General features: G+C 39.8%; 1 long non-coding RNA gene across 1 annotated transcript in view; it reads left to right on the top strand.

Annotated features, from left to right (window-relative positions):
* LOC111537605 overlaps window positions 1-23,838 on the top strand; it is a 31,771-nt gene extending 7,933 nt beyond the window's left edge. The window contains exons 2-3 of the long non-coding RNA XR_002730056.1: window positions 2,828-2,928; window positions 23,424-23,838. This is a non-coding gene — a long non-coding RNA (uncharacterized LOC111537605). The remainder of the gene's footprint in view (window positions 1-2,827; window positions 2,929-23,423) is intronic.
* Window positions 23,839-26,012: the final 2,174 nt, after the last annotated feature.

Here is a 26,012-nt window from a genome sequence, read left to right as displayed (position 1 = left end):
TGCAAAACAAACACATTTGTAAGTGCTGAGCAGGGAAACACACAGAAAAATTAATCTTTAGTTGAAGGGTTAGGGGAGAGGGAGGTTGCCATCATGAAATCAGATTTCTGGGAGAAGGCTTAGCCATGCCTAGGGGCACATGAACCTGGTGTAAGGCCGGCTGCTGCGAGGCAGCAGTATAATAGTCCTGCAGGAGAAAAATTAGATTTCAGAGGGGTGGCTGAAAACATGAGGTCAAAACTAATACAAAGGCAGATGTGTTCCTAACAGAAAACCCTCTTGCCGGCTTCTCTTCCTGCCAGGTTTGCAGGGCAGGGGCAGCAGGCTTCTTCCCTTTTGCCCAAATAGGAGAAGAGCCCATTCAATCGATATGGGCTGTCCAAAGTGGGCTGAGACTGAGAGGTTTTCTTCTTCTCCTCCCACTTTCCTTCCAAAAGCAGCAAGGGTGAAACGCCAGGTTTAAAAAGCGACTCGGTAGCTGACAGTTCCTGTAATACTCACAGTCTCAGCTGCTCTCCTAACTCCAGGGTATAATTATCCTTCTACTTAATTGGAGGTTCAGGAGAGCTTATTAGCTTGCTCTGTTGTTGCATAATTCAGGAGTTCAGTTCAAGCTTCCTTACAAGTGAAGCAAAGGCACTTTGCATTGCAAGAAGCAGGGCTGGACAACTGAGGAGGGTCACACCTGGCTCCATGCCCTCCCTGTTCTGCTGCTAATTCACTGGGTAGCATCAGCCAAGTAGCCAACCTCTTTGGGCATCAGCTTCCCTCCTTGCCAGTGAGGAGACAGACCTGGGTTAGTATGTGTGAAAGGGTGTTCCCTGAAACATTTGCTTTTGAAGAGGCTTCTTTAAAAAAAATGCTTTTGTGTCCTTAAATAACTTCAGAAAATGTTGTGTACCAGGCATGCCTGTGGTGTATACAATAGATTGTCCCACTCAACATCTGTTCCAACATCAAGTTTACTACCTAAGCCCTGTATTTCCCAAACTCCTTTGCACTAGAGTTCCAGATAGGATTAGGCTACCAGTCAGATGCATTTGGATAAGACATGAATTTGAAACTGGGGTAAGCAGGCAGGGAGACATTTATTTAACTGTCATGGAATGATTCCTGTGGCAGTTTCCGGATCGTAACTGAGTTCCCTTAGCAAGCCAGTACTCTGCTGTGATTCTGAAAATTATTCCTGCAGGCCCAGCATGCAGCTTGCATGCCAGTGTTCCAACAATTTTATAAACTCTCAATTCCTTGTATCAAATCCCTTGCTAATTAAAGTAAGAGTGGTTTTATTATCTGCAGCTGAATTTGACTGATGCACAGCCTCTTAGGTATTGACAATACATATAAACCTGTTAAATGTTCTAAAATTTCTGGCAGTAAAGAAACCTATTTTACCTAGCGTGTTCCAAACTTGCTGCCTTTAACTATAAACCAGGGGTCTATATCTTATGTTGACTCTTCCTATACCTTTCAGAGAGCAATATACACTTTTGTTTTCTCATTGTCTTAGAAGGGTAAAGAAGAGGCAAAGTCTACAGCCTTTAGAAAGCTGCAAATTCTGATCACCTCTTTGCATCTAGCCTTCTTGATGTAGACTATGCAACTAAGGGGTTGATGAAGAAAGATGTTCATGATACTTCTGCCTTTCATTCCCTTGTAAGGATCATTCTCATAGACATTTTGATTCTCTGGGTCTGAGGAGAGGCCCTTGGGTCTGAGTTATTAACAAATACTCCACGGGATTCCAGTATAGCTGGTGCATGGTTGGTCCTCCTTAAGAACTGCACAAGCCTCAGAACGAAATCATCAGCATTATGCTCACAGTTGTCTTCCTGGAAAAACCCTCCACCACCCATGTAGAACTTCAGCCTGAGACCAGGTATCTCAGCAGTCCCTCTTCAGCAGCTGACAGGGACACTTTGGTCACAAAAGGAATATTTTAACTGCTTTTAGTCCAACAGACTTTTTTTTTTTTTTTTTCAGACGGAGTCTTGCTTTGTCCTCCAGGCTGGAGTGCAGTGGTGGGATCCCGGCTCACTGCAAGCTCTGCCTCCCGGGTTCACGCCATTCTCCTGCCTCAGCCTCCTGAGTAGCTAGGACTACAGGTGCGTGCCACCACGCCCAGCTAATTTTTTGTATTTTTAGTAGAGACGGGGTTTCACCGTGTTAGCCAGGATGGTCTCGATCTTCCGACCTCGTGATCCGCCCGTCTTAGCCTCCCAAAGTGCTGGGATTACAGGCGTGAGCCACCGCGCCCGGCCAAACAGACATTTTGCCATCAAAACAGAAACACCTAGCCGGGCACGGTGGCTCACGCCTGTAATCCCAGCACTTTGGGAGGCCGAGGCGGGCAGATCACAAGGTCGGCAGATCGAGACCATCCTGGCTAACACGGTGAAACCCCGTCTCCACTAAAAATACAAAAAATTAGCTGGGCATGGTGGCGGGCGCCTGTAGTCCCAGTTACTTGTGAGGCTGAGGCAGGAGAATGGCGTGAACCCGGGAGGGCGGAGCTTGCAGTGAGCCGAGATAGCGCCACTGCACTCCAGCCTGGGCGACAGAGCGAGACTCCGTCTCAAACAAACAACAACAACAACAATAACAAAATAGAAACACCTAAGCAAGCTTGGGTTTCTCTCCTTTCTGCACACCGCAACAGCTCTGTCACTATGCTGTCGCAGATATATTTTGAAAGCTCACTCTCAGGTGAGGATATGAGATCCTTGAGGGGAAGCTCTGTGTCTCAATTATCTATATTCTTTAGTCCCTAGAATGCTGATTGCACAAAGTAACATGCTATTGTTATTTTTAATATTTTAATATCCAGAAACATCCTTCTTCTAAAATGGCTACTGCCTCAGGACGTTTGAAGGGGGAAAAGAAGAGGAGAAATTTCTGCTCCAGGAAGACTTGGAATGACGAACACAGGTAGCAAATTGTTCTTCTCTCCTTTTATCTCTACTCCCAGTTTTTAAAGTCTCTCACCTGCAAACTCATTGGTGGTGTTCTGTCTTTGCTTGCAGTTCTTACAAAGGCAAGAATGCCTGAATACTTGGTTGAAGGAGCATCTATGGCTTCAATCTGAGTGTGTTTTCCAACTTGATGCAATGTATTATGCCCCTAGGCCCTTGAGAGCTGCTGTGTGTAATCCCTAATGCTATGGCTTACACGTGTGTCTATCAAATTGTGTCTTGTCTGAGCCTTCTGGGCACAAGGGAATATTCCCTTGATCAATATGTTCGATGAGCTAAGAGAATTTTGCTGGATATCAGATATTGCCTGTGTTCTGCTAGGCCCTGGACATTAGAGTATGATTGACAACATCTCATTTGTTTTGATCAGCACCCCAAGCTAAGTTGAGGGCTTTGGGGGCTTTAAATGGTTGCAAAAACTTCAGCACAATTCAGTGTAAATAGTTTAAGAGTTTAAAGAGACCATCCTTCTCTTCTGGGGCAGTTTCCTCTTGGTTCAATTTTTGTCATATGTTCCCTGAAAACACTGCAAAGTACTGCGTGCTTCACACTCACCTCCACTCTGTCCTTCAGAGGGGTGTGGACTGAGGTGGTTAGAGATGGTCTTTGAATGTGTTTGCTTAGGGAATATCACTCAGGGGAGTTTCAGGAGCAATATTTGAGCAACATCATAGATGTGAGGATATTAGAGCCAAGAGTGATCTAAGAGATAAAGTAATTCGATTCTTTTATTTGAGAGATAAGAAACCTGAGACCCAAAGATGTTCCACAGCAAGTACAAATACAGAAGCAAAGTTCTCAGGCTTGGAATCCAGCATCTTTTCTGAATACAAGTAACCTCTAAAATTTATACTTTTGAAGGAACAATCTGCAAGGAAACTTAAAGTGTGCCTTCTACATACTTCCTCAGGATTTCTCTAAAGGCTTTTCAAAAATGAACAACTTATTCACAGTGCTGGTCCAAATAAGGGAAGTATCCTCCCACACAAAGAAAAGTTTTTAAGTGCTCGCATGCACCGCCTGGCACAGTTTCCTTACCCAATGCCAGACTTCAAAATTAGTGGTTTTCAAAGTATGTACCCTAGACCAACGGCATCAAATCACCCTGGGAATTGTTAGAAAGGCAAACCCTTGTGTGCAGATCTACCAATTCATACATTCAGAGGCGGTCCTAGATCTCTGCATTTTACAAGCCTCCTAGGTGACTCTCATGCATGCTCAAGTTTGAGAACCGCTTAATAATTTTGAATTCTCTTTGCACAATGTTATTTAGAAGCAACTGGAATATTCTCACTCCCCCTGAAAGACCTTGCCTCCCGCCTTTTGTTGCCCTTCTTTAGTTTCATATCTTTGGATTAAGACTTCTAGCTCTAGATTATCCTGGACTATAAAACATATTGAGCCTTCAAATCCTTCGCATATCAGTGTGTACAACCGTATCAGAAGCTTCCTTAACAGTGGATTTTGATACAGTATATTTATAATGTATTTATAACTTATTTATGTCTGAAGGCTGACTTACAAAATGTGGGTGAATTAGAATAATGAAAGAGGCGTGTCTCATGGAACACAAGCACAAGGAGGAAGCCCCTGAGTCTCAGGAGCTGACTGAAACCAGAGCCTCGAATGCCCACAGCACCCCTGCTTGTCTCTTGTATCTACTCTGCTTTTGGAGTCTTGGAGTCAGTTTTGTTCTCTCTCCTTTTAAAATTATTATTTTTTTAAATTTTAAGTTCTGGGGTACGTGTGCAGGATGTGCAGGGTTGTTATATAGGTAGACATGTGCCACAGTGACTTGCTGCACCTATTAACTCATCACCTAGGTATTAAGCCCAGCATGCATTATCTGTTTTTCCTGATGCTCTCCCTCTCTCTGCCCTCTACCCGCAATAGGCCTCAGTGTGTGCTGTTCCCCTCTCTGTGTCAATACTGGCTTTCTCTGCCTCTTAGTCCATATGAGAAAAAATGGCTACAGCCTGCAACTCCTAAGTGGAAAAGAACTAGCCACCAGTAAAGAGCCCACATGTCTTTCCCAGTCTCAATTCTAAGTTCCTGGAAGGGGATTTTAGCTTAGGTAGGACCAGCTTTTCACCTGAGGTCCATCACTTGTGTGTGGGTATAGGAACGTGCCCTTTGGGACCCCCATGCATGTCATGGTGTGGATGGAGTATAGGTAGAGTTTTCTGAAAATAGGGGAGGACTGGAAAGTTAACCTGATAGACAGACAGCTTGGATCCTGGATAAGAAAGTAATTAGAAAGAGTTCTATTGAATGGTGGAAGAGATGTGAAAAAGAGGAGGGGAGCAGAGGGATGCAAAAGAATAAATTTCCCAGGTGGTCATTCTAAGGGTTTAGGCAAGTCAGTATTTGTAATAGGTTGAGTTGTGTTCCTCAAAAAGATATGTTGAAGTCCAGCCCCGGGTACCTCAGAATGTGACCTTATCCGGGAATGGGGTCATTGTAAATGTAATGAGTTAAGATAAGGTCATTCTAGAATAGGGTGAGCCCTAAATCCAATGCGATTATGGCCTTATAAGAAGAGGGAAATTTGGACACAGATGCAGAGACACAGAGGGAAGACAATCATGGGAAGTTGAAGGTGGAGCTTGGAGTGATGCTGCCACAAGCTAAGTCGTCTGGGGCTGCCAGAAGCTTGAAGAGGCAAGGAAGGATCCTCCCTTAGATGCTTCGGAGGGAACATGACCTAGCAGCACCTTGATTTCAGATTTCCAGCCTCCAGAAGTATGAGACAATAAATGTCTGCCATCCCAAGCCACCAGTTCATGGGACTTCATTACGGCAGCAAATACAGTATTCTTTAGCCCTTTCATGCATGTTGAACTGCTACCTGTCCCATGCTCCAAGCACCACAAAAGCCTAACCTCCTGCAGTTCCACTTTTCCTAGCTTGGTTCATGACAGCCATTCGCCTTTGGCTTAAAAATCTTCCTTCCTCATTTTCTGATTTCCACTTTGTTTCTGGCTTATTGACTTATTACTTCTTCTGGCCTCATCATTCTTTGCATTTTGATATCCTTTACTATTTGCTATAGCCAGTTTCAAATTATCCCAATTGCAAGGGACAGACACTTAAATATGGAAGATTTATTAGCTTAGAATATAAAATGTAGAGATGGTCTCACTTCAAGAACAGTTGGTGGTAAAAACTCAGACATTGTCACTAGGACAATGTTTCCTTTATCCCATGGGTCTGCTTTCCTTATAACTGTCCCAAACCTCCATCAAGCTCTCTTATTTGGTACAAGGTGGCTACCTGAAGTGCCAGGCTGAGGTCTGACCAGCAGAGTGACTAGTAGTATGTCTTTCTCTTGATAGTCCCAGTAGGAGTTGGGAGACCACAGACTGCCTATTTACCAGTAATGAAAACTGAGGGAATATACTATTTTAATTGATTCCAACTGGGTCATGTGTCCTGTCCTGGAGCTTTGGGCTGAAGTCAGCTAAGTCTGAATCAAGTGTGCCCACAAAACACTTGCTGAATGGGAGACTGATATTGGGAAGGCAAAAATAAGAAGTGTCTAGTGCATCTTCAACCTCAACTTAGATTCTTTATTCTTCTGTGTTGCAATAGGCTAGCACATGCCTATTGTGGTATAACATGACCCAACCCTGTAGGTTCACTTATTTTTTTCCCACCCTGCAGGAGAAGTAGGAGAATGAGTGCCTTACGAGTTCAACCAAGGTGTTTACTCATAAAAATTCAATCAAATGACATAATTAATATTTTCCAATTCATAAGAAATGACATAACCTAATGGATAGAATTTCATAAATTACATACTTTTAGTTTTAAAATGTTTTCTAAAACCTTTGGCAGCTGATACTTGTTGTGTATACTAGAAACTAAAAAAGAATACTTTAGTCCAGCATTATGTCTTTAATTATTTTTTCATTGAACATACCAAGTGCTCCAAAGACAAGGTTGAGTCAGTGGGCTTCTGTCTGACTGTGAGGTGAAGGGTGTTCTCTATCCTTGCCTCATCTATCTCTTTGAAGCACTTTCCTTCAGTGGCCACCTAAGGCATATTCTTTGCAGAACTGGGAGACTTCCTGGGTTATCTTCAGCAAAACAGACTGCTACTCTTCACCAAAACAGCATTCTTCTCCTTAAAGTTCTTCCTAGGCCTAGGGCTAAACTATCAAGTATGTTTTTGAATATGTGTTGGCTTCAATTCCATACCTTTGTCCTGCCATTGTTTCTTCCTGGGACACATTGAAGACAAAGTTATAGCTTCATTGTCTTCTCCCATGAAATTGTCCTTGGTCACCTCCGTGCTAAGACTGCATCAATAAGAAATAAATACATATCCTTTGTTCTAGTAAGAGTGACTAATAAGAAGCCAAAATTACACAAAATGTTCTATACTTCCTGTTGTGGCAGGCAGCGAAAAGGAGAGTGCTGGGGGAATGTACATCAAGGGAATCTAACCTAGTCTATGGTGGAACGGGGAATAGAGAAGGTGTCCCTGAGACTGTGGTGTTTAAATAGAATCTTGGAGGAGTAGCAGTACCAGTCTGGTGATGTGAAGGTTGTATGGTGATATAGTGGAGTTTGATCATAGATATGGTAGTTATAGGAAGGAGTTTGGTATATCTGAGAAATGAAAGAATGACAACATGGAGGACACAATGAGTAGAAGGAAAGTGAGATGAGCTCACTCAAGGATGGAAGTGCAGCCAATGATGAGGGAGAGCCTTGTGAGCCACATAAAGAACTTTAGACAATGCTGCAATCAGTGGGTGATAATAACAAGATTTCAGACAATAGCAACCTAAATGGATTTGCATTGCTAAAGGCCATTCTGGCTTCCGTGTGCATAATGGATCAGGGAGACACAAGAATGAGTGCACAAGACTCTTAGATTGTATTTGTGTGATGTTGATCATCACCAGGAAACTTCCTTTCTTGAGTACCTATAATGGTACTCGCCTTTGGTAAATGTGCCTCTTAGGAGATTTGGATGCACTTAAAACACAACATGTCTAACACCTATCTCATCATCTTTTTCAATGCCCTTTTACCCCATAAAACTCCCAACCTGGGTCATATGTCTTGGCAAATAGCGCCAATTTTCATTGGTTTTGTAATCCAGAATCTTATTTTTTCCTTTCTGTTTGTCTCCCTCACCACCTCTCACTCCAAATCCTTTACCACAATTGTCTATTTTATCCCCCTTACATCCTCAAATCCATCATATCTCTCCATGTCTGTAACCATCTTCTGACAGAGCCAGCATCATCTCTCTTGCCCAGGGGATAACTGCCTCTTCATTCACTTCATTGTCCTCACTCTGCTGACTCCCTGCCAGTCTTATCTTCACACCAGAGTGTTCTTTTCAAACTGCAGGCTGCATGCTGTGGCTCACACCTTTAATCCCAGCACTTCGGGAGGCCATAGCTGGGAGAATCGCTTGAGGCCAGGAGTTTGAGACCAGCCTGGGAAATATAGAAAGATCTAATCTCTACAAAAATAAAAATAAAAAAAAAAATAGCAGGGCATGATAGCGTGCACCTTTAGTCCCAGCTACTTGGAGGCTGAGACAGGAGGATCTCTTCAGCCCAGGAGATTGAGGCTGCAGTGAGCTATGATTGCACAACTGCACTCCAGATTGGGTGACAGAACAAGACCCTGTCTCAAACAAAAGAGAACAAAAAAAAAAAAAAAAAAAATGCAAATTTAATCATATTTCCCTCCTGTTTAACATCTTGTAATAACTTTCTTTGCTCGTAAGCTTCAGACAGAATTGCTTAAAACAGCCTGCAAGCCCCATTCAGTGCCTGGTCAATAACCACTCTCAACCACATTCATCTCTGCTCCAGCCACATTGAAATCTGCCACGAGGTCATCCCTACTGTCCCCTCTGCCCTATTCTCATCATTTTATTAACATTATTCTTACATCTCATCTCAGTTAAAGGTTCACTTTCCTCAGGAAGCCTCTTTTAACTTCCTTGACCAGGTCAAATTCTCCTACTATAGCATCTCTTAGCTTCATGTTTGTGCTTGTTGCAGTTGCAATTCTGCATTTGTCTCAGTTAATGTCTCTTTCCTCACCAGATTGTAAGCTCCGTGAGGGAAAACTTAGCACTGGTTTTTGCTCATCATTGTAGCCCAGAATCTCAAAGACCTTCCATGATATTTATTGAATGAAGAGTGACTGAATAAACACATATCAAATGGTGCTTTTATTGAATATCTAATGTGAACCAAGCACTTTATGCACATTATCCTAGACCGCACTACAATCTGGAAGACAACTCGGATTTATTTTTTAATTTTAAAGATAAAGAAAACTGGAGCTCAAAGAAGTGTACTTATTGGAGATTACAGAGTTCATAAATGAGCTATTTAACCTATCCAGTATTAAAAAGCTAGTCTATCTGTTTCTATGGGCTGTGCAGTTTCAACCATAGCATACAGGATGCTAAGGCTGGGGGGAAACTGGAAGGCATTTGATCTAATTCTGTCATCTTGCTAAGAGGAAAGCTGAGGCTCATGGTTAACCAAACTAAACCAAACCAAACCAAACCAAAACATACACATTCACATTGAACATCCATAGGAGAGTACAGATAGAATCTGTATCTCTCTTGGCTTTGTTTTTTCAATTATCATATGTCATTTTAATCCTCTAGTAAAGAGTAGCAGCAGTGACTTAACAGATTTTTTTTTTCATCGCTGCTGCTGCTTAACCCCTTTGAGCCTCAATTTCTTTTTGTGTAAAAGGGGAACGTCTCAACATTTTGTTGAGATGAGGTATGCAAAGTCCCTGGCTGCAGTGAGCAGTCAGCAATAAGTGCTATTTATTGGGCCAGGATTCCAACTACTTTCATAAAAATAGCAGGAACGTCAAATGGAAAGCCGACTTGATGGTAGGGGAGGTTTCTACCCACTAACTAATTCCATGTTTCTGAACCCTGCACTGAATGTTAAAATCACCTGGGGAACTTTTGAAAAATTATGATGCCTGGTCCCAAACCCATGGAGCCTGGTTTATATAGGGACAAGATATCTATAGGTTTTTAAAGTTTCTCCAGGGGATTCTAATGACCACCCAGGGTGGAAAAGCATGGAGCTAACTGGGGTGCAGGACCAGTGTCCTCATAGGAAGTCAAAGGTTTGGTGACAAACAACCACTGAAGCACATTTTCAAGGTGAGATCCATTGGAATGTATATTCCTATCCTTAATTTAGTTTAAAGTGATGAATATCTTTTTATTTTTGCAAAGAAAGAAAAACAACAACAGATTTTTAAAAATTTTGCACCACCCACCATTGCCAAAAGTGGCCATCCAGTGGTCATAGCTGAACCATTCTTGTAGCAAGGAATTCTGGAAAACTTCAGGGCATAGAGTCTTCTGGGACAGGGTGGGGGTGGAAATGTATGACTGAATGGTAAATAAAACCAATTTTCTTGTTGCTGGCTTTCTGGCTACTTAATGTAAAGCCATAATTATTTCCATAGCAACACACACATCACATACAACATGAATATGTAGATTCCCCAGAGGGAAGATGGAATAAACTGTATCTTTGTACACTTCACTTGAAAAAGTAAAATAAAGCTTGTATAATTCCAGTCCACAGTTGCAGAAACAGGATTTTACATCCATGTAGATAATTATTCCAAATTCATCTATAACCACCAGAAATGAATGATGGGCTCACTGAGACCATAGAAAAATACCCTGTAGAGTAGTGCACATTCATGATTTTGTTTTCCATGGTTTTGGTTGCCCATGGTCAACTACAATCCAAAAATATTAAGGTATTTAGAAAGAGAGCACAAGAGTGAGAGTATAAGCACACATTCACATAACCTTTATTGTGGCATATTGTAATAATTGCTCTATTTTATCATTAATTATTAATGTTGACCTCTTACTGTGCCTAATTTATAAATTAAACTTTATCATAGGTACATATGTATAGAAAAAGAAACAAGAGTACAAGGTTCAGAATTCCAAATCTGAAAATCCGAAATCTCAAATGCTCTAAAATTTGAAATGGTTTGAGTGCCAACATGATATTCATTGGAGCATTTTGGATTCCGGATTTTTGGATTTGGGATGCTCAAGCAGTGCAAATATTCCAAAATCCAAAAAAGTCTGAAATCCTAGGCACTTCTGGTCTCAAGAGTTTTGGATAAGGGATACTCAACCTGTATGAATAGGGTTCAATGCTATCTGCAGTTTCAGGCATTCACTGGGGGTCCTTGAAACATATCTCCCATATAGAACAAGGTAGGGACTACTGTAATTGATACGTATGTGTATGTGTGTTGTGAAAGACAGAGAGACAAACAGAAAAAGATAAAGAGACATAGAAAGACTTGAAATCATAGTACATGGAGATTTTTAGAGGGAAATCCATGTCATTAGTAGCATCCTTTCAGAATTAAAGCTCTCAAAGTACTCTGATTACTGAAACACTTGAGTCATTGGTACTAGATGGGCTCGCGGCTTGGAGATTACAGTATAGGCTGTGGATCATGCAGGGAAAGAAGAGTAGTAATGTGATTGTGGAACTTCCACAGAGGAGAGGTTGTGGGTAGCCATCTGGTGAGAAGAATTCGACAGAGTTGAGTGAGCATGAAGGTGTCTCAGAATATTTTAATTGAAGTCTTACTGTGGCTTTTATGCAGATTATATTTTTACTGAGTTTGACTTGGAAATGGAGATGCGATAAAACTTTCTTGAGTCACTACTACTCGGTATTACCACTGAGAAGAGCTCTCCAGTTTTCTCCTTTACCTCTTTAATGCCAAGGTCTATGGTTTCGAAGCTTCTCTAGGATCTATTATTCTGGATCTCAGGTGGATATTCCAAGTGAGGAGGGGTCCATCATACCTTGGGTGAGATCTAAGTAATGAGCACAGAGACTATCCTGGATTTCCTGGAAGAATCTCAATTCCGATCATTCCACTGTGATTCCACAAGGAATTTTTAGATTGGGTATGCTAATTACTTGTACAGAAATCATTGTGTCTAGAGATATGACATGGTGATTCTCACTCTGGCTGAATCTGTTTTAATGTTCTCTCTCCTTATATCTTTTCCTATACTCCCACATAAACACAAAAGCATCTCCATCTACCTACCTACCTACCTACCTCTTCACCTCTACCTACCTATATAGCCAATTCTCTTTATTGAAATATCGATGTAAGCATGTGTGTATATAGAAAAAAATATATAAGTACACCTCCCATATTCAGAAAACATGTATTGAATATGTATTATGCGCAAGGTACTTTCATATACTCTTAAAATACTTCAATGAATAAAAAAAGAAAAAGTCTTTGTCCTTGTGAACTTTGTATTTTTGGGGTTAGGGGGAGCAATAGGCAATAAACAATAACTATAATAAACAAGTTACAAGAAGAGATACACAAAAAATTAGTGTGGGGCAAATGGAATGAAGCATGGCGGCAGGATGCAATTTTAAATAAGGGGGTCAGGAAATTCTACAGTGAAGTTACACTTGAATAGGTACAGGAGTATATTATCCAGGACTGGCTCTTGAACCTCAGAGCAAAGGGGAAGTGTTTGGTTTAAGTTATGTGTTTCTTCCATTGCCGTATTTTTACTGAGATGTTGGAAGTCCCAGGAAACTGTATTGTTATATCAGTTCTTCAGTGGGCAGAAATCTGACTGAGAAAAGCCAGAGCCTAAGTTAATCAGAAAGAGACTGCGAAGAGCCAGACTTTAGTTTAAAAAGTGAAGAACCAGACTGGAGAGATCAAGACCAGATCTTGATGACAGGTTGGCGTCAGCTTGGAGGCGTGAAGAAATTGGACAATTTATGGTCAGCAAGTCAGGTTGCATCATAATTCCTAGTCTGCACAAGAACTCAAGGGAAAGAACAAATAAGTTTTCTGGTTCTATTTTCAGTTTTTTTTGCTCTCTGTTTTATGGATTTCAGACTCTTCAAAGATACTCTTTAGTGGCTTTGTTTCCAAATGAAAACCAGAAAAATGATGCTGGAATTTCATAGAGGCAGCAGCAGATGGAAGAGGGCTCCTCCTCTCTATAACCCTGGGAATATTGTTTCTGATTGTAGACCAACTAACTGCAACATGAGAAGACACAACTAACTGCAGAAGTTGTGTCCAGTTAGTTGTGTCTAACTAGAGAAGACCAACTAACTGCAAAGTGGAAAGCACAGATGGTGTGATGGTGTCCTGCCGAAGCTGAGAAGACACAAATAAAATTGAATTATTTACTGTTTGTAAGAGAGTGTTCTAAACCCAAGGCACCGATTCATAGATGCTATCATGGCCCTGTAAACACATTAAAAATCAAGTACAGATTCTATTACATGTACCCAGTCCATCTTACAATGGTAAAGTCCAGAAATTGTCAACAGCCTAAAAGAATTCTAACTGCTCATTGTATTAATGATGTGTAATAATATATAATATTTATAATATTTTATACTATAATAATGTTATATTGTCTTATTTCTTCTAGTCTTGATCCTGTTTGTTTTCAGGTCTTATCCATGAGGGTACTTAAAATATGTTCTGATTGTATTTAAGGATGATTGCACTGCATGAAATCCTTCAGGGGTCTCACACTTCCTTTAGGATAAGATTTAAACAGCTTATGAAGCACTAGGAAGTGTTTTTGATCTGCCCCCCACATCTACTTCTCCAGACTTATCCTGTGCCACTGTCCCACAGGCATCCTTCTTGCTGCCAGAACAGCTTTATGCAGTTCCACGAATAAACCGTAGTGTTCCATGCGGCAGTGTCTTTGCTCACGATAGTTCCTTTGTCTAGAACATTCTTCCTGCCCTCACCCACCGGACTGGATTTATCTCTTCCTCTGCATAGTTCTTTTAACCTTTCTTTCTCAGTCAGACTGAATTGGGATCTGAGTCCCGTAAGACCTCAGGCAAACCTCTCTCATGGCTCTTACCAGCTTGAAATGTTAACAGTTGCTCTTTTGTTTCTTATGCCAAAGACAAGGAATTTCTTGAGAGTAAAATTGAAATGATCTCTTACCCCAGCTTCTAGAATAGAATAATAGTGCTTAGTATATATAGTGGCTCAATGTATATGTGTGTATGTGAAATTAAATTGAAGCACTGAAGGTCTCAAATATTGCAATATCCACAAGGTAACGACTCTGGGAACTCTCTGGCAATCATTACACTAATGTCAGTGACAGACATAGAGCTCAGTAAGTTATAACTATTATTTTAAGAAGCAATTTTCCAGGGTCAGCAGTTTACCATGAGATCCTACTGACTTTCTCCCTAACCCACAGGAGACATATTTGAGAGAGGAAGCGATAAATGGCTTTTCAATTCCATTTACTTCCACAGTTTGTAAACGCTACATCCCCACTGTCTTCATATAAACTCCAACCCGCATAGACATCGTACTATACATGTAATTTATCACCTTGTAACATGGCAGAATAGTTTGTCTTTGATCTAAGATGGACCAGCTAACAACTCTATCTGTGCAAGGCCATTCTGTGTCCAAATTAGAAAGCAGGTGGAATCTGTGCAATTATAGGACATACATCTGGACCTGGCTCTTCTCTCTACGCCTCCATTCCATTTGCCCAGGCTCTGGGTCCCCAGCACTGTGTCCTGTGCAAAGCTGACCTCCATTGCTACACTACTGCTTGTCCAAACCTTCCCGTCTTGAGGCTCTTTTCAGTGCTTCTGATTTGCCAATCTATTGAACTAATTCCTGTTAAGCCAATGCCATAGATTCATAGAAGCTTAGAGTTTTAACCCTTGAGGTCTAATGCAGGACCTTCATTTTACAGAGGAGAAATAGAAGGTTTGGAGAAATGGAGGTAACCAGCCCAAATTCATAGAGCGGACAGGCAGAATTATTATCTGGGTTCTCCCTGACATTCCAGCATAGTCCCACCGACCTAGACTCTAATCCCGGCTCAGCCATTTACTGATATAGTTACGGAAAACTTGCTGAAACTCTCAAAGTCTCTGTCCTTGTCCTCTCTAAAATCCAGAAAACGGTAACTTCCACCTCACAGGGTTGTTATAAAGGTTAGATAACAATATATAGGCCGGGCACAGTGGCTCACGCCTATAATCCCAGCACTTTGGGAGGCCGAGGCAGGTGATCACCTCAGGTCAGGAGTTGGAGACCACCCTGACAAACATGGTGAAACCCTGTCTCTACTAAATACAAAAAATTAGCCGGGCTTGGTGGCGCATACTTTAATCCCAGCTACTTGAGAGGCTGAGGCAGGAGAATCCCTTGAACCCGGGAGGCGGAGGTTGCATTGAACCAAGAATGCGCCATTGCACTCCAGCCTGGGCAACAAGAGCAAAACTCCACGTCAAAAAAAAAGGACATATATCACGGATTTAGCACAGCTTCTAACATGCACTAAACACTTAATAAATGCTGAATAAATTGACCCGTTTCATGCCAGGCTGGGGCCTTGGAGCAGGATCTTAGGGAAGATGCTTTAGAGCAGGGTTCCCTTTTAGCCTTCAGCTCACCCAGTAGATGTTTATCTTGACCACTTCCAGTAGTGCACTTTGCTCACAGGTCTTTCAAGATAAACGGAACGTCCCTAATAATTAATGTTTTGGTTATGTGCCCACTTGAGAAGAGCTGCCACTTCAGCCTCTTCGCTCTCCGTGGTGCAGCCTGGTCCTAGCGTCTCTCCATCCGGGTTCCCCGCGGACTCCCAGGACGGCGTCCACGGCCTCTGCGACTCGGTGGAGGGTTTCCGCGGGATGCTCAAGGGGGCAGTGTGGTCCTGCCGAAGAGGGCCGCCTCGCCTCGAGGAACGCCTTGGCCATTTTCACAGGAAAATGTTTACCCTGGAAATTAAATTATATTTGGGATTTTGGGTTTCCCCTCCCCCACCCCGCCGTGGGAGGTTTCGGAAAGTTACTGTGGTGCCCAGCGCAGTCAGAGGCCTGTCAGCATTTCAGCTCCGCGCGGCGGGCCCTGCGGCCTCCTTCAGCACCTGGGACCCCCGGGACCCCGGGCGTGTGAGGGCGGCAACCCCCCGCCCCACCCCGCCACCGTGAGGCCCCTGGCTCCGCACCAGCCCAGCAACACCCCCTCCCCCTGTTTTCCCATCTTTAGCCACTTTCGGATCAACAGCTTAGGATGAATTTAAAACTTAAGTTGGATGGTTTGAGAGGGTTGGGGTGTGTGTGTGTGTGTGTGTGTGTGTGTGTGCCCAAATATTTCTGAGAAAGTGCTCTTGAAATGCGCCCTGTGTATCCATGGATTCATGCATATTCATAGCCTGTTCCTTTCTGTAGGTTCAGGTTTTTCTTTTCTGCAAACGAGGCATTAAATGAATTCTAAGGTCTCTTGCAGCTCTGACATTCCAGAGTTCTAGATATATAAGAATAGAGAGGAATCTGTGAAAAAGCCCAGCCCTGGGGAACTCCTTCCTTTCTCTGTGGCTTTACACAATGAAACCATCACCCAATGCTCTTGATAACTTAAAGATGAAAATTTTCTGTTCTCCAGATATCCTGCTCAATTCACCTATCATTTACCACCAAATATAGATTCATTGCACTTTGTCCTGTGTCAGGGACAGGGGTGGCTTGTGCACATAAAGTGGAGAAGAAAACAGGTACAGTTCCTGCTCTCATGGGCCTTGAGGATTCGTGGGGATATAGATGCTACATCAATAATCACACATAGAGGGGGTGAAATTACAAATGGAGGTGAGTGCTGTGCAGGGAAAGTAAAGGGTAAAATACAGTGTAAAGAGGATCTAATTTAGCATTAGGGATCAGTGAAAGGGGAAGTGATTTTCTAGCTAAGATATAAAGGACAGATGGAAGGTGGCCAAGCAGAGTGTCTGTGTGGCACATGATGTGTAAGAACCTAATTACTGCCATAGAATGGCTGTTTGAGAGTGATAAACCCCCTCTTTTGGCATCCAAGGAAGAAATTAAGTCACTCTAATTCTCAGAGAATGCTTATAGCAAAGTCCATGATATTTTTTGTAGGTAGTTTATATTGTCAAAGATTAAGAGCATCTCACAGTGAGAAGAAACCTCAGGGGTCACCTGACTCAAATCTGTTCTGATTTAGGAATCTCCTTCAAAATATGCTATACAAGTATCAAGATTCTGCCAGGAGTCTCAGCTACTCAAGAGTCATTTTTCCCACTCTTGACAAGTTATTTTCCTTCCATTGAGTTCTTATATTCCCATTACTTAGATTTTCCTTGCTAGACTGTAAATTCCATAGGGCAGGAATTTTATCTTCTTTGTTCAATGGACGTTATCTCAAGTGTCATGAACAGGGATTGTCATGTAGTAGCCTTTCAAAGCACATTTATTGGATGAATTCGTTGAGACTAAAATAGGCCTCCCTAAATTTTTGCTCATTAGCCTTAGTTCTGCTCTCTAGAACAACAAAGAACAAACCTAACATCTTATGTAAGGACAGTCTTATGGTCATTTAAAAATAGCTCTCATTTTCTGGTTATTCTCTTCTCTCTGCTAAATATTTCCAAGTATGTAGTTTTGGAACTCTCAACATTTTGATCACTAATTGGGATTCAATTTGACATGACAGGTCACCTGATGTGTTTTGGCTCTGTGGCCCCACCCAAATTTCATCTTGCTTGTAATCCCCAGGTGTTGAGGGAGAGACTTGGTGAGAAGTGATTGGATCATGGGGTCGTTTCCCCTATACGTTGTTCTGCTGATAGTGAGTGAGTTCTCAGGAGAGACGACAGTTTTAAGTGTGGCATTTCCTCACTCTTTCTCTCTCTCTCCTGCTGCCATGTAAGACATGCCTTGCTTCCTCTTTGCCTTCCACCATGATTGTAAGTTTCCTGAGCCCTCCTTAGCCATATGGAACTGTGAGTCAATTAAACCTCCTTTCTTTATAGATTACCCAGTCTCAGGTAGTGTCTTCATAGCAGTTTGAAAACAGACTAATACATCAACCAAATATGAATCTCCTTCCCTAGATGATCACCTATGTATCATTGCTCTATTTTTGTTACATAAGTGTCTTTCTTTTACCCTTAACCTCTCCATACATTTTCCTATTTAATAAAGACTAAGCACAAAAATAAGTGAGTTTGGAGTTGCTGCTTTCGATTAGGACATTGAACATTGCAGAAGACTTTCACACTCACAGTAAACAAAACAAAACAAAATGCCAGAAATATAGCATATAACATATACATACCTCTGTCAGTCAAGGTTCTCCAGAGAAACAGAGCCATTAAAGTGTATATGGAAAAAGAAAAAAGAGAGAGAGAGAGAAAATAAGGAATTAGCTCATGCAGTTATAAAGACTAAGGACCAATATTTGTGTTAAGTAAGCTGGAGACCTGGTAGAGCCAATGTGCACTTCTGGTATGAGTCTGAAGGCCTGAGAACCAGGAAAGCTGATCGTATAAGTTCCAGTCTGAAAGCTGGCAGTCTAAAGACTCAAGAAGAGGTGATGTTTCAGTTTGAGTCCAAAGACTAATGTCTTGGCTCAAAGCAGTCAGGCAGGAAGAGTTCCCTCTTGTTCAAGGGAGGGTCAGCCTTTTTGTTCTATTCAGGTTTTCACCTGTTGGATGATGTCTATCCATATTACAGAGGGCAATCTACTATTCAGTCTACCAATTCAAACATTAATCTCATCTCCAAATAACCATATCCAGAATAATTTTTTTTTTTTTTGGTTTGTTTTTTTGAGACAGAGCCTCACTCTGTCTCCCAGGCTGGAGTAGAGTGGTGAAATTTCAGCTCACTGCAACCTCCACCTTCCAGGTTTGAGCAAGTCTCATGCTTCAGCCTCCCGAGTCACTGGGACTACAGGTGCATGCCACCACACCTGGCTAATTTTTGCATTTTCTTAGTAGAGACAGGGTTTCGCCATGTTGGCCAGGCTGCTCCTGAACCCTTGACCTCAAGTGATCCACCCTCCTCAGCCTCCCCGAGTGCTGGGATTACAGGTGTGAGTCACCATGCCCGGCCCAGAATAATGTTTTATCAACTATCCGGGCAACCTGCGGCCTAGTCAAGTTGACACATAAAATTAACCATCATATTACCTTTCAGACTGTCAAAGAAAAGTGTGTGTAAGGAAGCTTTGAAGAATTAACTCACAGTGAGAGATAGTACCTCATAGGTGAGCAATAGCTAGTGGCATCTTCTGGGAGGAGAGTAATTGGTTGGGTTTGTGTACAGGCAGAGAGAGAAGAAAGTTTTACCCTCACTAGGTCCAGAGGAACCTGTAGAACTAATGGCGATCATGAGAGCAGATGGGACAGATTAGATTCAGAAAAACTCCTCATGCACTAATAGTTGGCTTGAATAATTATTCTTTCTAATACTTATCCCCTCCACAATTTTGCTGTGAACTGACAGTGAAGGCAGGACCAAAACCAAGAAAGAACTTATTCACTCTCAAACATTCTTCGGGTTTGGAAACTGGCCTTAACCCATTCAATCCAAAGGTGATAACTGTGGCCCAACCCCTTACTGGCTTCAGGATCAAACACTGATAATGAGACGCAAACCCAGAATCATCAGTGCCTACAGCCACAGAGCTGGAAGTTGGGAATCGTGCTAACCAGAAATGTATTTGACTTTCTAATGCTGGGGTCCAATCCCAAATTAACTTATCTCATAATAAAATGTAAATGATCACTCTCTCAATTTAGGTATCACACATAGAAAAGAGTTCATACTTACTGGAATAAATCAAACAAAAAGTGGTATAACTCAGTCTCCATTGTAATTCTATGTACAATTTAATACAGTAAAATATTATGAGATGTGAAGAAGCTAGAAAATAATATCTATCATCAAAAAATAATTTAACAAAAACACAGAGTAACTAGATGTTGCAACAAGCAGACAAGGAGTTACATATTATTATAATAACGTTTTAGGATGTATAGGAAAAGATGAAAAAGTAAATGAATAAGCAAAGATCTTAAGAGAGGTTTGGAAAGTATTAAAAAAAGAGCCAAAATAGAAATTCTGCAGCTAAAAAGTACAGTAGCTAAAATAAATACTTATTAGATGGCTGAAAAGGAAATCTCTAGCTCCGGATGGTTTTACTGACAAATTCTATCAAACATTTGAAAAATAGCACTAGGGTCGGGTGCAGTGGCTTACACCTGTAATTCTAGCACTTTGGGAGGCCGAGCTGGGTAGATCACCTGAGGTCAGGAGTTCAAAACCAGCCTGGCCAACATGGTGAAACCCCATCTCTACTAAAAATACAAAAAATAGCTGGGGGTGGTGGCGGGCACCTGTACTCCCAGCTACACAGGAGGCTGAGGCAAGAGAATTGCTTGAACCCAGGAGGTGGAGGTTGCAGTGAGCTCAGATCATGCCATTGCACTCCAGCCTGGGCAACGAGAGCGAAACTCTTGTCTCAAAATTAAATAAATAAATAGAAATAAAAAATAGCACTAATTCTACACAGTATCTTCCAAATATTAAAAGGAGAAGAAACATTCAATTCATTTTATAAGCCGAACATTACCCTAACATTAAGACTAAACGTAGACATAGATCAATGCCAAAAAAACAAAAACAAAACTATAGACCGATATTTCTCATTATCGGAGCTTCAAGAATTCAAAAAATTTTAGCAAATTGAATTCATCCATATAAAAGTATACCATAACCAAGAAGAGTTTATTCCAGAAATACAAAGACTGGCTTTGTATTCAAAAAAATTATCAATATAATTTGACATATTACAGTGGTTTTTGGTTTATATTAACTAAAGTTTATATTTATTAGTTTATACTTAAACAGTTTAAATAAGAAAGACTTCATGATCATGTCAAATCATGCAGAAAAACCATTCAAAATTGAATATAATGTGACCTAAATTATACTCATTTTTATACCAATTTGGTCATAAAGTGTAACCTTTAGTATCTTTCTTTGAGAAAGGCACCCACAAAAGCAAATGTACCTAGGGCTTATGAAAGTCACAAAGCAATCCTACTCTGGAATTATATAGATAATAATTAGTTGGTAATCTTAAACAAGTTATATCACTGTAATATATCAGTTTGTTTTCTCACCTATACAATAGGGGATAATTAATAGATTTTATTTCATAGGAGTGTTGATTTTCAAAAGATTATACAAGCACCTAAAAGGTTATTAAACTGCTTTTTGTATAAGGAATAACTATAAATGGTAGCTGCTCTTAAAATGCATATATATGATATGCTATGTACTTTGCTTAAACATTCTGTATTTTTAGTTTATCAGTTAAATTGGGTTAGGATATTTGTATTACAAGACATTATACGTTTTTGGAGATTCTTTTTCAGTTTCACAAAGTTTGCATAAGGTTTAAAAACTGCGATTATACTTTTCATGCTAATTCCCATCCTAGCATTTATGCAAAGATCTGCAAAGATCCAACCAACTCCTGCGGGCTTTTTATGGGATGATGCTTCTGTCACACACTTTCTATGGCACATAGGTCTCAGTTTTCTTCTCAGTAGGAGAAAATGACTTAGATTCACCCACTTTTACTTTATACTTAGTCCTCTGTTTATTTTTCTCCTCTATATAAAAAGCACTTAATGGTAGAAAAGCTTTTAAAGATGGAATTTGTTACCATTGGTCAGAGATTTTTCTCCATATGAAATTCATTGACCCTATTGGATCAAACTGGTCTGACTAGCGTCATGTTCTAATTTAGTAATTCTAAAACCCAGCTACAGAAGCAGAGGGTTGTTGCTTTTTAATACAAACCACTGTCTCTCACTCTGCTGATTCAGGTTTCTTAGAGAAATTATTTTAAAAGCTCTCAGGTGATTCTAATGATTGACTAGATTTGGAAACCAAAGTCTTCTCTACTATGCAAACTATCTCTCATGTGAAAAAGCATTGTTATTTTATGAAAATGGACTAGGGCAAGGGGAAGGAGCTCTGGCCATTGATGCCAAAAAAGCTCTTAGATACTATTTTTTCTTAAAAGTCTGATTATGTGTAGAGTGATGAAAATTTGTTTAACATAGTCATCTTAGTCATTACTGAGGCATGAATGACTTTGAGAATCTTATCAGTGCTATACATAGACCGTTTCTCCAGGAAATTCAGAACACTTCACAGACAGTTTCAGAGAGTAAAGATTTTTTAGAATATTTCTATAACAGAACTTTCAGATGAGCTGAAATGGACTATGGAGGTTGTCTGTAAGGTGACCCACTCAAATTCTCAGCTAGCACGTCAAATTGGATGCTATTGGGCCATATATATGGCCTCATATATGAGGCCAACCATACGGCAGAGTTTATTCTACTACATTCAGCTGTCTTTTCTTTCCTTTTCTTTTTAAAGGAGGATAATCCAATATATTATGTCCAAACTTTAGTTACATGGTTCACAAATAAGAATGGAAACCTCCCTTCTCAGAGAGTGACAGAAAATAAAATACAGGCTGTGGGAAAACTCTATACATCCTTGGGTCTCAGTTTTCTTCATAAGATGAAGGGACTTATTGGGTCAAAGCAATGGATTTATTTTTTTTTTCTGACTATGTTTTTAATTTCAAAATATTTTAACCATACTAAATGAAATGATATAACAAACCTACATATATTTACCATCTGAATCAAAAAACCTTAATATTCTGCCATATTGGCTTCCAGTTTTTTAAAAGAGGTAAAATGGAACAATCACAATTGAAAATCACTGTATGTACTATCTTGATCTCATCTCCCTGCCTTCCAGAGGTAGCTACAATCCTGAAGCTGCTGTGTGTCATCATATTATTGTTTTTGACTTATATTACTTATATATCAAAAAATATAATACAGTATAATCCTACAAGTTTTGGAATTTGGGTTGAATCAAATTTTATCAGACTCGACATATTGTTTTGCAATTTATTTTTTCACTCAACTTTATATTTTTGAGATATTTTCATTTTGACATTTGTAGCTCCAGTTCATACATTTTACATGTTATATATTATTCTGTTGAAGTAATATATACTAAAATCTTGGAGTAAGTGTGAAATTCAGGTGCAATGGAATTTATCTTTGAAGAATAAGACAAGAGTATGTCTTCTTATCTCTAATACCCTTTCAGCATAATTTCATTGAACATAACCCTGAAACAAAAGAGGGTGACAAAGAACTGGAAAAGTCTTGGTACTGTAACCACTCTCCTGGAATTTTATTCCAAATATAAGACCAAGAAACACTCCCATTGATATTTAAGCTGGATCATACAACGTCACTAGGTACTGCCAAACCATAGATAGTGGGACCCAAGCATTGCAACATCTCATAACTAAAGTCCTTATCTTACCTGGCTGAATGTTTGAACCTCATTTATTGTGTTTTAGAGAGATTTTACTGTATAATAATTAATTTATATATTCTCCTATTGATGAATATTTTGGTCATTTCTAATCACTCATTCCTAGTGTATTTAATATCATTTTATGTTTTCTTCTATCCAGGTCTGAGTATTTCTCTAGATAATTCATCTAGGAGTGACACTGTTGAATAAACAGCTCTGCAGATCTTCTCCTGCAAGTGACTGTACCAATTTATTCTCCAACCAGCCATTATGGGCTGAATATCTGTGCCCTCCTCAAACTCATGTGTTGAAGCCTCAACCCCTAGTATGATAGTATCTGGAGGTGGGACCATTGGGAGGTAATTAGGTTTAGATTAGGTCACAAGGGTGGAGGCTTTATGATGGGATTAGTGTCCTTATAAGAAGAGGAAGTGAAATGAGAGCTCTCTCTGTCAGCATGAACACAAAGAAGAGATCATGTGAGCACACGGAGAGATGGCAGCTGTGTGCAGGTCAGCAAGAGGGCCCTTACCAAGAACAGAATCTGTTGGCACCTTCATCTTGGACTTCCCAGCCTCCAGAACTGTGAGAAATAAATGTCTGTGGTTTAAGTCACCTAGCCTGCAGTATTTTGTTATAACAGCCTGGGCTGACTAAGACACTAGAATTTACGAAACTTCTCATTGATCCACCACTTCATTCAGCATTTACTGGCATTGTCAGATCGATGCAAATCTGATAAATATAAAAAAGTATCCCATTTTGGTATTAATTTACATTTCCCTGATAACTGGGGAGGTGTAATACGTTTTAATGTTTTGGTCCCTTCGATTACCACCTGCGAATTAACTGTTTACAGATTTATCACATTTTTAAAAGAATAGTTGTCTTTTTATTATTGATTATGTTCATATGTCATAGGTTTGTTTATAATATATTAACATGTGAATTTATATTTTAAATATAACATATCTATTTATATAAACACGTATATAACACACATGTTTGTATAACATATATGTTATTTATATAAAACATGTTACTTATATAACATATTTATAACATGTTATAAATCTATTTATAGTTATATGTTATATATTACACATATAATATTAACATATGGTTATATTATTATATATAGCATTTATTTATATGCTATGTGTTATCTATTATACATACATTAACATATATGTTAATATTCAACATAACATATATTTAAATTATAACAGAAATTTATAACATATACATATTTTAACGTATAAAACATGTATATATGTTGCATATTCTAACATATGTATTAATATTATCTTTCAGTTCGTGGCTTGTCTTTTAATTTCGCTTATGGTGGTTTTCTGTCCTATACAAGTATTTACTTTAAGAAACCTGTTGAAACATAAGCTATGTGCAGGAAATTGCACACAGCATAGGTGTACAGCATTAAGAACACACCTACGTAGCCAGCACCCCAGAGGCCCCATCATGCTCCTCCTCAACAAACCTTCCCACAAAGTTGACCACTATCTATCTACACTGTCAACACTACTTAGTTGTGTTTGTTTTCTGAACTTCAAATAAATAGAATAGTGCAAAATACATTATATTCCTCAATATCATGCTACTTAAAGCCTTCTGTGTTTTTTTGTAAGGCCATAGTTTGTTCCTTCTCCTAATTCTATATTTTATTATTAGGATATACCATAGATTATTTTTTCTATTATTAATAGACTTTTTCTTCTCAATTCTTGGCTAATATGAATAGTTTTCCTATGAACATTCCTATACATGTTGGAGAAACTATGCAAACAGAACATTTTGGTTTGACATATAGCTACAAGTGGAATTGCTGGTCCTAGAGTCTGCACAGTACTACACAGTATTCCTAGTACTACACATTATTTCCAAATTTTACACCAATCTATACTTCTACCAGCAATGCATAAACGGTCCTATTGCTCCACAACAATGCTGTCTTTTGATATTGACAATAATTTTCATTACAGCCATTCTTTATGTGGAGTATAGGCTCTTGGTAGTTGTAATACATGTTTTTCTGGTGACAAATGAAGCTGAATATCTTTAAAAATTATGTTTATTGGAATTTGAATTTCGTCATCTTTTGTAAGGGCTGTTCCAGTCTTTGGTTTATTTGAGGGAAGGGTTGTCTGTATTTACCTTTTCTTTGTATATTCTGGACCCAAATATTTAACATATACATGTTATATATGTATATGTATATTACATATGGTGTGTTATGTATAAAACATACATAGGTATTATATATGTTGTACGTGTATGTATATGTATGAATATGTATATTCACCCAGAAATATATATGCACATATGTAAGTATATATACATATGATATATATATATTTTTATTTTTATTATTTTATTTTATTTTATTTTATTTTTTTATTATTATACTTTGAGTTCTAGGATACATGTGCATAACGTGCAGGTTTGTTACATATGTATACTTGTGCCATGTTGGTGTGCTGCACCCATCAACTCGTCAGCACCCATCAATTCGTCATTTATATCAGGTATAACTCCCAATGCAATCCCTCCCCCTTCCCCCCCATGATAGGCCCCGATGTGTGATGTTCCCCTTCCCGAGTCCAAGTGATGTCATTGTTCAGTTCCCGCCTATGAGTGAGAACATGCGGCGTTTGGTTTTCTGTTCTTGTGATAGTTTGCTAAGAATGATGGTTTCCAGCTGCATCCATGTCCCTACAAAGGACGCAAACTC

Source organism: Piliocolobus tephrosceles, chromosome 16 (assembly GCF_002776525.5).
Source record: "Piliocolobus tephrosceles isolate RC106 chromosome 16, ASM277652v3, whole genome shotgun sequence".
NCBI classification, from domain to species: domain Eukaryota; kingdom Metazoa; phylum Chordata; class Mammalia; order Primates; family Cercopithecidae; genus Piliocolobus; species Piliocolobus tephrosceles.
The sequence above is the reverse complement of the archived record's forward strand: the minus strand, read 5'-3'. Positions and strand labels throughout refer to the sequence as shown.